This window comes from Macrotis lagotis, chromosome 3, assembly GCF_037893015.1.
Source record: "Macrotis lagotis isolate mMagLag1 chromosome 3, bilby.v1.9.chrom.fasta, whole genome shotgun sequence".
NCBI classification, from domain to species: Eukaryota; Metazoa; Chordata; class Mammalia; order Peramelemorphia; family Peramelidae; genus Macrotis; species Macrotis lagotis.
In genome coordinates this window covers 226,495,610-226,508,323 of record NC_133660.1, presented here as the reverse complement: position 1 = coordinate 226,508,323, position 12,714 = coordinate 226,495,610, and the positions used below count along the sequence as shown (strand labels likewise).

Below are 12,714 nucleotides of genomic sequence, written 5' to 3'. Positions count from 1 at the left end.
GTAATCATTCTCTCTATATTATACCTACTTTCCCTAATATTTTGTATTTACAGTAGATGTTACTCTACTAGTCTCCCCACCTCTCCAACCAGTCTATAGCACTAGTAATTTTAGGGGTTTAAGATTTTTTTTTTATGAGGCAATGGAGTTAAGTGACTTGCCCAAGGCCACATGGCTAGGTAATTATTAAGTGTCTGAGGCTGGATCTGAACTCAGGTATTCCTGACTCTAGGGTCGGTGCTCTATCCACTGTGCCACCTAGCCGTCCCCACTAATAATTTTAAAAGCACTAATGAGAGGTGGGAAGAGGTGGACACAGTCCTTTGCCCTAACCTAGACTTATTGAACCCCATAGTCTTCAGCTGAAACTTCACACCATCTCATCTCTCCATGACCTTTGGCCCTGTGAGGTGACCCTCATAAAGGAAAGGACTCAGGGTCCTAGGGACACCACAACCTTAGGACTAGTAGAGAACAGCTAGTCCTCCTCTTGGGACAGGGTGGGGCAGGAAGGGAGATTGACTTCTGCTCCTAGCTGGATGACTCTTCTGGCTGGGACTTCATATTTCATAGAACAGTTAATCCAGAAGGGACTGTCATTTTATAGAGGGGGACACTGACATCCAGAAAGGGGATAAGACTTAAGTCCCAACCCTGAGTTGATTGACCAGCTTTGTTTCCATTCTCCCACTTCCTGTCATTGCTGAGGTCTCTCGGGTTGTTTAGCCAACAGGGAAGATGCTGGCTTCCTCCCAGGCTAAAGGGAAATTAACCCCAGGGTATCCTGTACCAGAAGTTAGGAGGCCTGGGTTCTGAAGGCCTGGATCCTTAGCCTTAGTTCTGGTCTCTGAAGTGATAGGAATTTAAAGAGTTAGGATGAGATTAGAAACAGGCGACCCAGTGGTTCTAAACTTGGGTTACTGGTATCATTAACAGAAATAGGAAAAGCCAGAATGAATTGGTTTTGGAATAGGGAGAAGGGAAAATATTTTAAGATTATGGATTAGTTTCTGTTCTGCCCTTTAGAGAATGAAATTTAGGACACATAAAGTGTGATGTCAGGAGAAGTCAAGGAGGGCCCCCCAATGCATTAGGTAAATATTACTATAGCAAAAATAGCAGCTATCAAAGGAAAAAGGTGTATGGGTTGACATCTGTATCAGTAGAGGGAATACCCACTTTGGTGAGATCACATAGGGGTCATCATACTGGTGTTTAAGTGGAAACAATTCATTTTGGGACCTTGTTCCAAATCTCTGTGCCTCAGTTTTCCCCTCTATCAAATGAGGACTAGATGTCTTTTTGGTTTTCTAAAGTCTTAATAGTGTGGGTTTAAGATCATTTCTAACTCTGAATCCTGTGATCTAAACTTAGGTTTGATAAGGGAAACTGACACAAGCAGCATTCTTCTGCCATTTGTGAAAAAGAGAACTAGCAAATCTCCTGCCTTGTTGACTTTCCATGAGCTTTCTGGAGCCCTTGAAGGTTTCTGGGAAGCATTTGGAGGGCTCTGAGATTTATTTGTTTTTCAGTGGGGGTTGGGAAAAGGAATAGTTTTCTCTTAAAGGTCCAGGGCAGAATTCTGACCCAGACCCAGCAGGGAATAGAAATCAAATAAGAGCTTGTCACGGTGGGTAGAAAAAATGGCACGTGGGCCCTTGCCCCTAACTGACTCTGAGTTGGAAGGTCAACCACAAGACTTTACTTGACTACATCACTTGGTTTTGAGGAGGACAGATCTCTAAACCTGGCAGGACCAGGAGAAGAAAACTTTGGAAGAGGTAATGGCTAGTGTTCAGAAGGATTAGAAGTTTGGCAATCTGGGTTTGAATCCTGGCTGGTGCCATCTTTGGTCCAACCCTTTCCCTCTCTAGAATTCAATTTTTTCCTTTATACACATCATCTCTTAGAGATCCTTCTAGCTCTAAATCTTGTGATTTTGATTCTCCAAAAGGAAACATAAATTTAATTTAGACACTGAAAGACTGAACAAATTATTTTGGACCAGAGTGGTAAAATGAGGGTGTTGGATTAGATGACTTCTAAAGTTCTGTTTTTTTTTTATTGTGGTTCAATCCTTTTTCAGTTTTGTTCAACTTTCTATGACTCCATGTGGGTTTTCTTGACAGAAGTATTGTAGTGGATTGATGTTTTCTTCTCTTAACTCATTTTACAAATAAGGAAACTGAGGCAAACAGTTAAAAGTGATTGACATAGCTAGTAAGTGTCTGAGGCTGTATTTGAATTTAAGATGAATCTTCCTGATTTTGGTCTCAGCACACTAGTCACTATCTAACTCTCTGAGGTCCCTTTTGGCAACAAATCCCAGATCCATAGTCATGGGAGACCCTCTGGAGCATATGACCCTTAACCTTGGACTTCAAAAGATGAAGATGTAGCTGGGTGTAAGGAATAGGGATGGGGAAAAAGGGGTGACTAGTATGTGAATGCAAAGTTTAGACTGCTGTGTTTTCTTGAGTCTTTAATGACTTCAAGATCTAGCAACTTCCATTTTGTATTGATAGGGTCCTGAAGAGTGCTATTGGTCTAGCTTGGGTGACTTCCCAAACAAACTAGGATTTTCTGGAGTTTCTGATAGGAGACCTCCGAGTTGGCTCTGAGTGATTCCAGCTCATACACTCATCTCTGTCTGGGCCCTTCTAGAGGGATGGAGTCTGACCCTTGGGTCAGGACTATGAGGAATGCCATCTCCCAATGTTCCTCTTTGCCTTTGTCCTTTCCCCTGCTATCCTTTTCCTCCTTTCTTCCCTTCCTCTTTTAGTCCCTCTGTCCTTTTGCCTCTTTTCTTCAGGATAAGTAGAAGCCAAGGAGGATAAGGGCAGGAATTAAAAAAAAGACCTTTGGATATGGTGACTCTTTGGTCATTGATGATTTTTGAGAGTCCCTACTTAGTAAAATGCTGTGTGTGTGTGTTTGTGTGTGTGTGTGTGTGTGTGTGTGTGTGTGTTTAGATATTCAGGAGGACAGGAGTTTCAATAGCCTACTTGCCACTTACTGGCACCGGGCAAGTCACAATCAGGGTCATCTCTGTCCTGATTCATATCTGGCCACTGGATGCAGATGGTGCTGGAGGAGAGAGTGAGGCTGGTGACTTAGCACAGCGCCCTTCACTCAAATTCATTTCACATGTTTGTCATGACATCACCTCCTTGATTGTCATGGTCTTCTTCAGAAAATGAAGGATAAATGTGTGTGTGTGTTTAAAGCTACCTGCTGGTGAGTAAGATAACTTTTTCAAGTTATCAGGGAATGGTAGGAAAAATATAAGAGTTTAGATTGTATGCAATTGAACCAAAATTGCATTTCATCTTTACCATATACCACTTTAGGCAAGTCACTTAACCTTGCCTCCTTTCCTCATCTGTATAATGAAAGATTTGAATAAAATAATCTCTAAGCTCTGAATCTATATATTATGATCTGAGAGAGATCATGTGCTTTTTTTTAAGCATTTGGGGAGACCTGAGACTGTTAGCGCTTCTCATGGAGTGGGGCGATGATTCCTAACTCAGTCCCCATGGTGCCACTGACTCCTGGACAATGGAGTGTGGATGGTTCAGTGCAGTCCATCCCTTCAGCTGTTCGGGCAGCTTAGAGCTTACTGCTGAGGGTCAGGGCCCAAGGTACCCCCCCATGGTAGAGGTTTGTGCATGTGCATGGACACCCCGAGAGGATTCATGCAGATTTCATTTAGTCTCAGCCCGGCAGGGAGAGAACTGGCTCTGGGATGGGAAGCAGTGCAGCTTTTCCCTTTCAAAGTTCAGAGAAAATAAACAAACCAGCCTCCTGCTGATAGGCAAATAACTTCTGGATGAAGGCTGCCCTGGTCCAGATGTTGACAGAGGGGCTGCAGGACCCTTCCCCCGCTCCCACCCCCACTCCCCATGTTAATAGTTCCAACCTGTTGATCTGGAAGCCCTGCACTCCCACCCCCTGCAGCCTGTTTTTAAATAGAAAACCAGAGAGAAGAGGCATGTTTTTCTAGGGAGACAGAAAACAGAGCCAAGCCCCAGATAATCGGCCTGGCTGGCTGGTGAGGCCTGGTTGGGAGGGCATCAGGCGTCAGAACTCTGACAGATACTGTTTTCGGGAAGCCCAATTCCTTCTTCTTGAGGTCAACTGATGGGGGGAGGGGGCAATGGGCTGGGGGGCTTGAGCTTGGCTCCAAAAGCAACTTTTTACCCTCTTCTCAATTGGATGAATAAATGACTACTTTAACAGAGATGTAGAACCGCTGGAAGCATGGGCCTGGAGGACTGAGAAAGGGCTTTGTTTCTCCCAAGGCCTCCCATCCACTCAGCCTGACCTTGGCTGTAGCCTGAGACAGTGGAAGCCCCCAGGACCCTCCCTACTGGGTCCCCCAGAGGTGGAAATCGTGAGTTGTGAAGAGTGAGATGTACAATGAGGCCTTGATGACAGATTCATTCAGATAATATCCATGGGCTGCTGAGGCTTCCCTGTCATCAGATGCTCGTAGGGCTGGTGGGGGGAAGACGGGGGGGAAGACGGTGGGAGAGACATACACATGCAGGCAGAGACAGAGACAGGCCTGCCAGGAAGGGAGGCCCCTCACCCAGACTGTGGAAGCCACATAAGCCCAACTAGAATCACATGTTCTCAAATCTAGAAGAGACCTCAGAATAGCCCCCGCCCAGGGCAGGAATCCCCTCTGTCACATTCCTGAAGGAGCCTTTGCCAGCCTCCACTTGAAAATGCCTCTTGTTAGGAAGCTCAAGATCTCTCTAGTCAGCCCACATTATATGGGCAGCCTGCTCCCATCCTTAGGAAGCTCTTGGTTACAGTGACCTGAGCTGAAATCTGCCTCCTTCGATTCCTCTAACTGGGCAGAATATGGAAGAGAACATGTAATGTCTTTGTTCTTCCCAGTTCTCATGCTGCTGTCTCTACCCACCTGCTGCCAACCCCATGATCCCTCCCAGATCATAATATTATAGATTCAGAGTTTAGAGATTATCTTGTTCAAATCTGTCAGTATACAGATAAGGAAACTACCTAAAGTGATATAATGAGAGGTGTATATATATATATATATATATATATATATATATATATATATATATATATATATATATAATTTAAACTTGCCCTCTTTTGGACCCAAACCCCAACCCCAACTCAGGCTTTTATCCCAACTTTAACCTTGGCTCTACAGCCTGACCTGTGGCTTCTTGTGTGGGTTCTAACTCAAAATTCCAAGCCTCAGGCTTGGGTCAAACTCTTGCCCCAGCACTCCAACTCCCATTTTCCAAACACTGTCATTCCCATTCCCATGTCCTGTCACTTTTGAGATCAAAGATGTTGGAGCTGGAAGGTTTCTTGCTTCTTGGGGAGAAGACACAAAAAAGACTTACTGGGCTTATAGGAGTGAATTTGTTCAGTGTCCAGGTAACTTTGTTTCCCATTCTCTCTTTCTCAGAAGACCTAGTCTTTGGTTCTCAAGAATGGTCTTACTAGAATGTCCAGTTGATGGCCCTCAGACCAGTGTATGAGCTCTCTAGAGATGCTTCCCAAACCCAGTCTCTATGATTAGAGCTGGGGATAGAGGACTGAGAGCCATGAATTCCTAAACCCCCAAGGGTGGGGAGACAGGTAGGGGTGGGGGTGGGAAAGGGGAGAGCCAGGGATACTCTTGTATTAGCCTTGATGATCTCAGTTGTTCTGACTCTACTGTGACAGTATCCATTAGTTTGCTAGCATAGATGTCATGAGATTGATTTCAGAAATAGCCCAGAGAAGCAACCACATGGGGAAAGAACTTCTAGGCCTCAGTTTCCTCATCTGGAAAATGAGAAGGTTGCTCTAGTCAGTCTCCAAGATCCCTCCCAACTTGCATATCCTCAGAAATGGCCCAGCAGGAAGAACTTTGGGATCCTACTCCTTCTCTCCATCTTGCTTCTGCCTGGGGAGGTTGGGATAAATACTGAGCTTTGGGCCTTTAGCTCAGGCTTATGTGCTGACTTCATCTTGCATCTTAATGTCTGAAAAGAAGGAGAAGCTGTTTGTATATTAGCAAAAAAGAATGTTAGGGTTTGGAAATCTCAAGATCTGGGTTCAAATTCTGTCTCTGCCTATTACTGACTGTGTGTCTTTGCCTCTCTAGACTTATATTTCTTTATAAAATAAGAGTAACATCACTTGCTTTCCTGAAAATATCCTTTATTTCTCCCAAATAGTGGGCTGAATGACCACGAGTTTTCACTGGTCAGCGAGGCCAACAGCCCTCCTAGTGATGTAGGGGAAAGAACACTAGGGTGAGAGTCAGCAACCTCTGGTTTAGCTTCTGCTTCTGATGCAAATCTCATCCATTCTCTGGAGTTTATGAATGGAAAGAAAAACCCATTCCATGAACTTCCCAGGAGTGGGAAGGAGCGGGCGTTTTAGCTGGAGAGGCATCCTGATGTGGTGGACCAGGCTTTGGATTTGGGGGTTTGGGTCCAACCTCAGCTGTGGGATTCTCCAGGACCCCGGGGGATGTCCTCTTGCCCATGTCAGCTGCAGTTTTTGTGTCAGGAAAAAGAGGATAACAGCCCTGGCTCCTTCACAGCTATTGTCAACTTGGTCAAATTGAAAGCAACTTTGTAAACATGGGAGCAAGTAAACAAGCCTTTATTAGTAAGCACTTTGCTGAATACCGAGGATTAAGGAGCTGGAGATCTTATGGGAAAGATGGCATATAAACAACACATATATTTTCTCTCTCTGACTCTGTGTCTCTGTATCTGTCTCTCTCTCTTCTGTCTGTCTCTCCCTTCCCCCCTCACTCCCTCCTCTCCTTCCTCTTTCTTTCCTTTACTCGTCCTCTCTCTGTCTCTGTCTTTCTTTCTCCCCTTCCTCAACTTCTCCCTTTCCCTCCTCTCCCTCTTCCTCTTTTTTCTTTTCCTTCCTCTTCCTTCTCTCTCTGTCTCTGTCTCTCTAGCATGGTGGGAGACAGAAGAGATGACTGGGAAAGGTCTCTTGCTGAAAGTAGGATTTCAGCTGAGTCTTGAAGGAGGCAGGAGGGATGGGGAGGGGGTGGGAGGGACAGTGAGCCTTTATTGTTGTCATTAGCCCCCTAATTACAATGACTCCTTCTTGGTGGTTCTTATTAGCCAGGCCTGACCCTAGCATATCCTCCTCCTCCCCTCCCCTCCCCTCCCTGCCCATCCTCCTCCCTTTTTGGAGGATTGCTGGGTGCCTCAGGCCAGAGGCAGAGAGGCTAGTGGGAAAGCCGGGGGTCTGGAGCCCCCAGAGCTCCCTGTTGGCGGCCCTTGCCAGCCCAGGGCCCACAGGCTGAGAGCTGCCTGGGTGGTGAGCCAGGCTGATAGGTGGGGGAAGGAGGAGGAGATTGGTGGCCAGCCTCCTTCTTCCTCTGCACCCTACGCCTTCCCTGGCCCCGCTCCCCTGCCCTGGGGCGGCTCCAAGTCTCAGTGTAGAGACAAGATTTATACACTCACGGGACAATTAGAGAACAATGCACACCATGTCTATTCAGGTGCTAAATGGAGGCATGGCCTGGGGCGCCCTCCCTCCTGGATGGAAGGTCTTATTTCCCTACCTCTGCTTCCCTGAAGCCTCCCAGACTTTTCCTCTGACACAACTTTCCCTTCCCTTGGGACTGTCTTTCAACTGATCACTTGTCATTTTATTTAGTGAAGGAAGCCCTGTGGAATTTGGGGTCTGGTTTCAAATCCCAGTTCTGACTTTATTACTAACTCTGGTGCCTACCTTGGCAGTCCTGGGTAGTCACTTCATTTTTTTTTTTGAGGCAGAGTTAAGTGACTCATCTAGGGTCACACAGCCAGTAAATGTTTGAGGTTGGATTTGAACTGAGGTCTTCCTAACTGTTACCTAGCTACCCTTTCTTGCTTCATCTTTCAAGGTTCAGTTTCTTCATTGGTTAGGCAAAGTTCCTTTCAACTTTACATGTATGATTCTTTAATTTTTCTACTTATAATAAAAATTATTTTTGATATTTTATCTTATTTTTCCAATTATGTTATGGCAAATTTTCAACATTCATCCACTTTCCTGTTTATAAGTTGCACATTTTTCTACCATCTTTCCATCTAAACCCCCCACCCCCGACTGTGAATAGTCTGGTAAAAGTTGTACATGTACTTTCATGTTTGACATATCTACATTTTAGTTATTTTGTGTATGAGGAATTAGGACTAAAGGAAAAGAAAGAGAACCATGGAATAGGAAGGAAAAGCATAAGAGAAAAAGAAAAATGATTTTTAATTGATATTTTATTTTTCCAATTGTATGTAATGGAAATTTTTCAACATTCATCCATTTTTGTATTTAGAAGTTACACATTTTTTCTACCACCCTTGCTTCCCACTTCACCTCCCCTGGACTTTTGTGTTTAACATACATATTAGTCATTTTATATATGAGGAATTAGGACTAAGGGAAAAGAAAGAAAACCATGGGATAGGAAAGAAAAGTATAAGAGAAGTTAAAAAAAATATTTTTTACACTTATTTTCTTTTATCCTCAGTTACTTTCTTTCTGGGTCTCAGTTTCCTTTATGTGTTAGGTGCTTTCCTAAAAATCTCCATTATTTCTCCCTTGTAATGTGATGAGTGACCCTGGGTTTTCACTAACCAGAAACACAAGCAGCGCTCCCAGCTTAGATGAACTAATTCTAAAGGCTCCTTCTCCCTGTATTGTGTGACCTTCTTCGGAAAGTTAGTCTATAACCATTTATTAAGCTTCTGTTATAGGTCAAAAATGCTTCCAAATATCTCATTTGATCCTCATAATAACTGTGAGAGTTGGAGGGGGCAGAGTTATTATTTTCTCCATTTTATATTTGAAGAAACTGAGGCATAGAGAGGGTAAGTGACTTGTCTAAGGTCACACAATGGGTAAATGACTGAGTCTGGATTTGAATCCTCCTGCCTTGCTGGCTCCAGGACTTCTATCCACTGGATCACCTAGATGCCCCCAAGTCTACATCCATATACAAATTATCAATAGGATAAATAAAAACATTGAACAAAGGGAAGGCACTGGAATTAAGGGGGATAGGGAGAGGACTTCTGGGACTGAAGGAAGCTGGAAGTGGGGAGGTAGAGATAAGAGGGGCATACTGTGCTGGGGGCTGCCAGGGAAAATACCAGAAGGCTGGAAATGGTGACTAGTGAGGAAGGTGTAGAAGGGCCCTCCAACCCCCAACAAACAAGTAAATGTCTTCTCTCTTCCCAGAAGCCACCCTCTGCTCCTTTAGGGGACTGGCTGAATGTCTGACCCCAGCTCAGAGTTGTCAGGCCTGAGACTTTGGGGAGTCTTCTACCTCTTGGCCTCCTGGGGGAGTTGGGGGTCCCAACAGAGAGGGAGGAGATGATGGGAGTCTGGGGTAACCATTAACCAGGGTCTGCCTTGTATCTGAATGGAGCAGGAAGGGAGAGGCAGGCCCCTGCAAAGAAGGAAGGGGCTCCTTCCCCGTCCCTCCCCTCCCCTGCCAGGGCAGGGCCCTAATTGGCACTTTGGCTCCCCAGCAGGGTCCCTTCCAAGGCTGGTGACTTGGAAGGGGCAGAGTCCTGGGCTTTCCAGGGGACCCAGCCCTGCCTCCTTTCCTCAGCCTCCAGGGGGCAGGTCCTGGGGACGGGAGGGGCCCCCTTCTGCTTGTATTACAAGCACTGTCTTGTTATACAAAACAAAGCCCTGGGGGAGCAGGGAGCACCCAGAACTCAGTGAGCAGCCTGGATGGAGACTGAGAGCCTTTCTGGCTATGAGTGAGAATGTAGACTAGGCCCTGGGTGGGGTATCACTTGTGAGTGTGGACATTTGGGGTTCCCTGAGTGTGCCATTGAGTTGCTATATTTTTCTGTGCTTAGAATCTGGGAGAAAGGCTCAGGTCCTGGCCTCTTGTCTCATCCAGGCTGTGTGTCCCAGGACTAGGGACTCACCCTCTTTCTGGACCCAGACAGCTCCCCAAGACCAAGCTGCTGAAGTGGTTGCAGTCTGCTTTGGTAGAGGGAGTTTTCTTACCTGGAATTTCCTGCAACAGGAAAATCATAGGTTTGGATCCAAAACCAAAAAAATCTGACTTTGTATGTGGGAGCTCTCCAACATTTTTATGATGTGTGGCCATCTGCCTCTGTTTGTCCATCTGTGTAAATAGAGAGTATTCTGTCTGAGAGGGAATTTCAGCCTGTTAGCTGGGCAGTTCAGGACCATTTCAGAATGGGGGTAGTGGGGCAGGTCAGGCCTGTGAGAGGGCAATGAGTCTGGCCTTGCCCCCTTGTTTCAGCTTGAGGGCCTGGACTGCTTGGAGATAAGAGGGAAGTGTGAGAGAAGTCTGGCAGACGTCTGCCTCCCTGCCCCTCTGCCCGCCTGGCTGAGGCAGCTGCTCCCCTGGGCTAGATAAGCCTACCCTTTGAGCCAGGAAGTCCTGAAACACTTTTCTCTGGGCTACAGTAGGGGGGTAGGGAAGGGCATTGGAAAAACCCTCCTCTCCTTACCCCCCCACCAGTATCTGTATGACACCAGGAATGTGGTCCATGGTGCCTCTATCTCCCTATAACATACCTAAGAATCCAGATTAGGAGCTGGAAGGAAGCTTAGAGGTCATTGAGGCTGGGGAGGGGGAGGGGGACATCATCAGAGGAATTCTGAGAACTTAAAAGTGACTAGCCTTCTGGCAACCTGAGGCCTTTGACTGTATTCCTCTCCTCTGCCTCCCCCATACCATATCCTCTGCTTTCCCCAGGTCTGAGGACCCCCTCCACCCCACCAGAATTTTCCCCAAGGAACAAGGTTCTTCTCTTTAGCTCAATTTAGAATAAGGAGTGGCCTGAGTTTGAATCTTGCCTCTGACTCTTAGTTGTATAAGCCAGCTTCTTGGAAACTTAATAATCTCCTTTATAAAATAGGATTATTTGTCTGAACTTCCCATGGTGGTTGTGAGAACCAAATGAGATAATGTATGGAAAACATATTATTAATGAGTGGTGTTGTTGTCCCTCCAGGGCTCTTTTGGAGCAATAAGCCCTAGAAGCTTCAGCCAAGCTGGACAGGATCCAAAGTTGGGACTGGAGCTGAAAGGGACTCTAAAAATCACTGTTTGGTTGTTGTTAAAGCTGAGGGAATGGAGTCCCAGAGAAGGAAGGTTACTTATTCAAGGTCATACAGCAATACTGGATGAGCCAAGAATCAAAGAGTTTTCTGACTGCAAATTCCTCCTTCTTTTCATTGCTCTATGGCTCCCAACCCTTAGGTAAAGGGGTGTCCTCTTTGACTGTCTCTGAGTCAAAGTAGCCCGCCCACTTCTCTTCTCTCAGTGATCCCATTTGTGTTAAAGCATCTTTATGTTCAGGGGCCACCTCACCTAGTTGATGCCTTTATCTCATGATCAAGCTCTGATTTCACTCTTGAACCCTAACCTCAAGTCACTTAGACAGTGAAGAAGTCTGTCACCCCAGAATGGCAATTACTATTTATTTCATTCACCATTGTAAAGTTTCTTATTTTTGTTTGAAAACTGTTATTTTTCCTCTTTCCAAACTCTCATGCCTTATCCAGATTTTATATATATGATTTAATTTTCTCCCCGAGGATTGCTTTAGCTGCTTGTGCTTTAGCTGATATTGCTTCATCATTATAATTTTCTTTTCATAATTATTAATTGTTTCTATGATTTGTTCTTCTAACTCATTATTTAGGATTTCATTTTTTAAGCCTTCAATTGGGACTGTGCCTTTTGTTTTTGTTCCCTGAACTGATCATTATTTTTAGCATGTTATGATCTTCAAAGGATGTGTTTTACTATTTTTGCCTTTTCCCATTTATTTGCAGTGTTTCTAGGCCAATTTTTATAAAAGCTTCATGTGGCACTGACTATCACCTTCTTTCATAGTTCCATTTGAAAGATGCTCTGCCTAGATCTAGTTGATTGCTAAACCTTGTTCTATGTCCATAATATTTTTTCACCTTTTTTTTCACTCCCAGGTTAACCACCCTGATTTAGGCTTCCATCTCTGCTTACCTGAACTTTTGCAGTAGTCTCCTAATTGGTCTCCCAGCTTCTACTATTTTTCTTCTCTAATCCACTCTCTATAAAACTTTCAAAATAGTCTTCCCATTACACAAGACTGACTTTCATTTCCCTGTTCAAAACCCCAAACCCTCAGGATCTCCTTTTTATCTACAGAGTATAGTAACCAGTTCCTCAGCTTGACATTTATATCCTTTCCCAGTGAGCCTAGAATCCACCTTTTCAAACTTATTTTATATCTATCCTCATGTAATTCATGTCTGATTTTAATGTATTGATGTATTAATAATTTTGAAAAAAGCTACAAATACATGTGATTTTCTAAGTCAATGTGAGACTATTAAGCTTTTCATCCACCTTGATTTTTCTTTTTTTCCCCCTTCAAATCCAAGCTCAGAAGCTCTAGGAAACCTGCCCCATCTTTCTAGCTTAAAGTGTTGTCTTTCCCATCAAATTTTCCTTAAACTCTTTTTTTTGGAGGGGAGGTTGGAGGAGGCAGAATTTCTTTTTTTGATGTCCTGTTTGCTTAAGGACTTGGAATTAAGAAGAATTTGAGTTCAAATCCTGCCTCAATGTACTTAGTAGCTGTGTGATCCTGATAAACTGACTAATTTCTTTCATCTAAAGTTTCCTCATCTGTAAAATGGGTATAATAATAGGACATACTTTATAGGATGGTTATGAGGCTT

At 44.6% G+C, this 12,714-nt stretch overlaps 1 protein-coding gene across 3 annotated transcripts in view; it reads left to right on the top strand.

The window, feature by feature from the left end:
* The window catches only part of FGFRL1 (fibroblast growth factor receptor like 1), a 229,817-nt gene that overhangs the window by 37,236 nt on the left and 179,867 nt on the right, over positions 1-12,714 (top strand). The gene's annotated exons all lie outside the window — the stretch shown is intronic.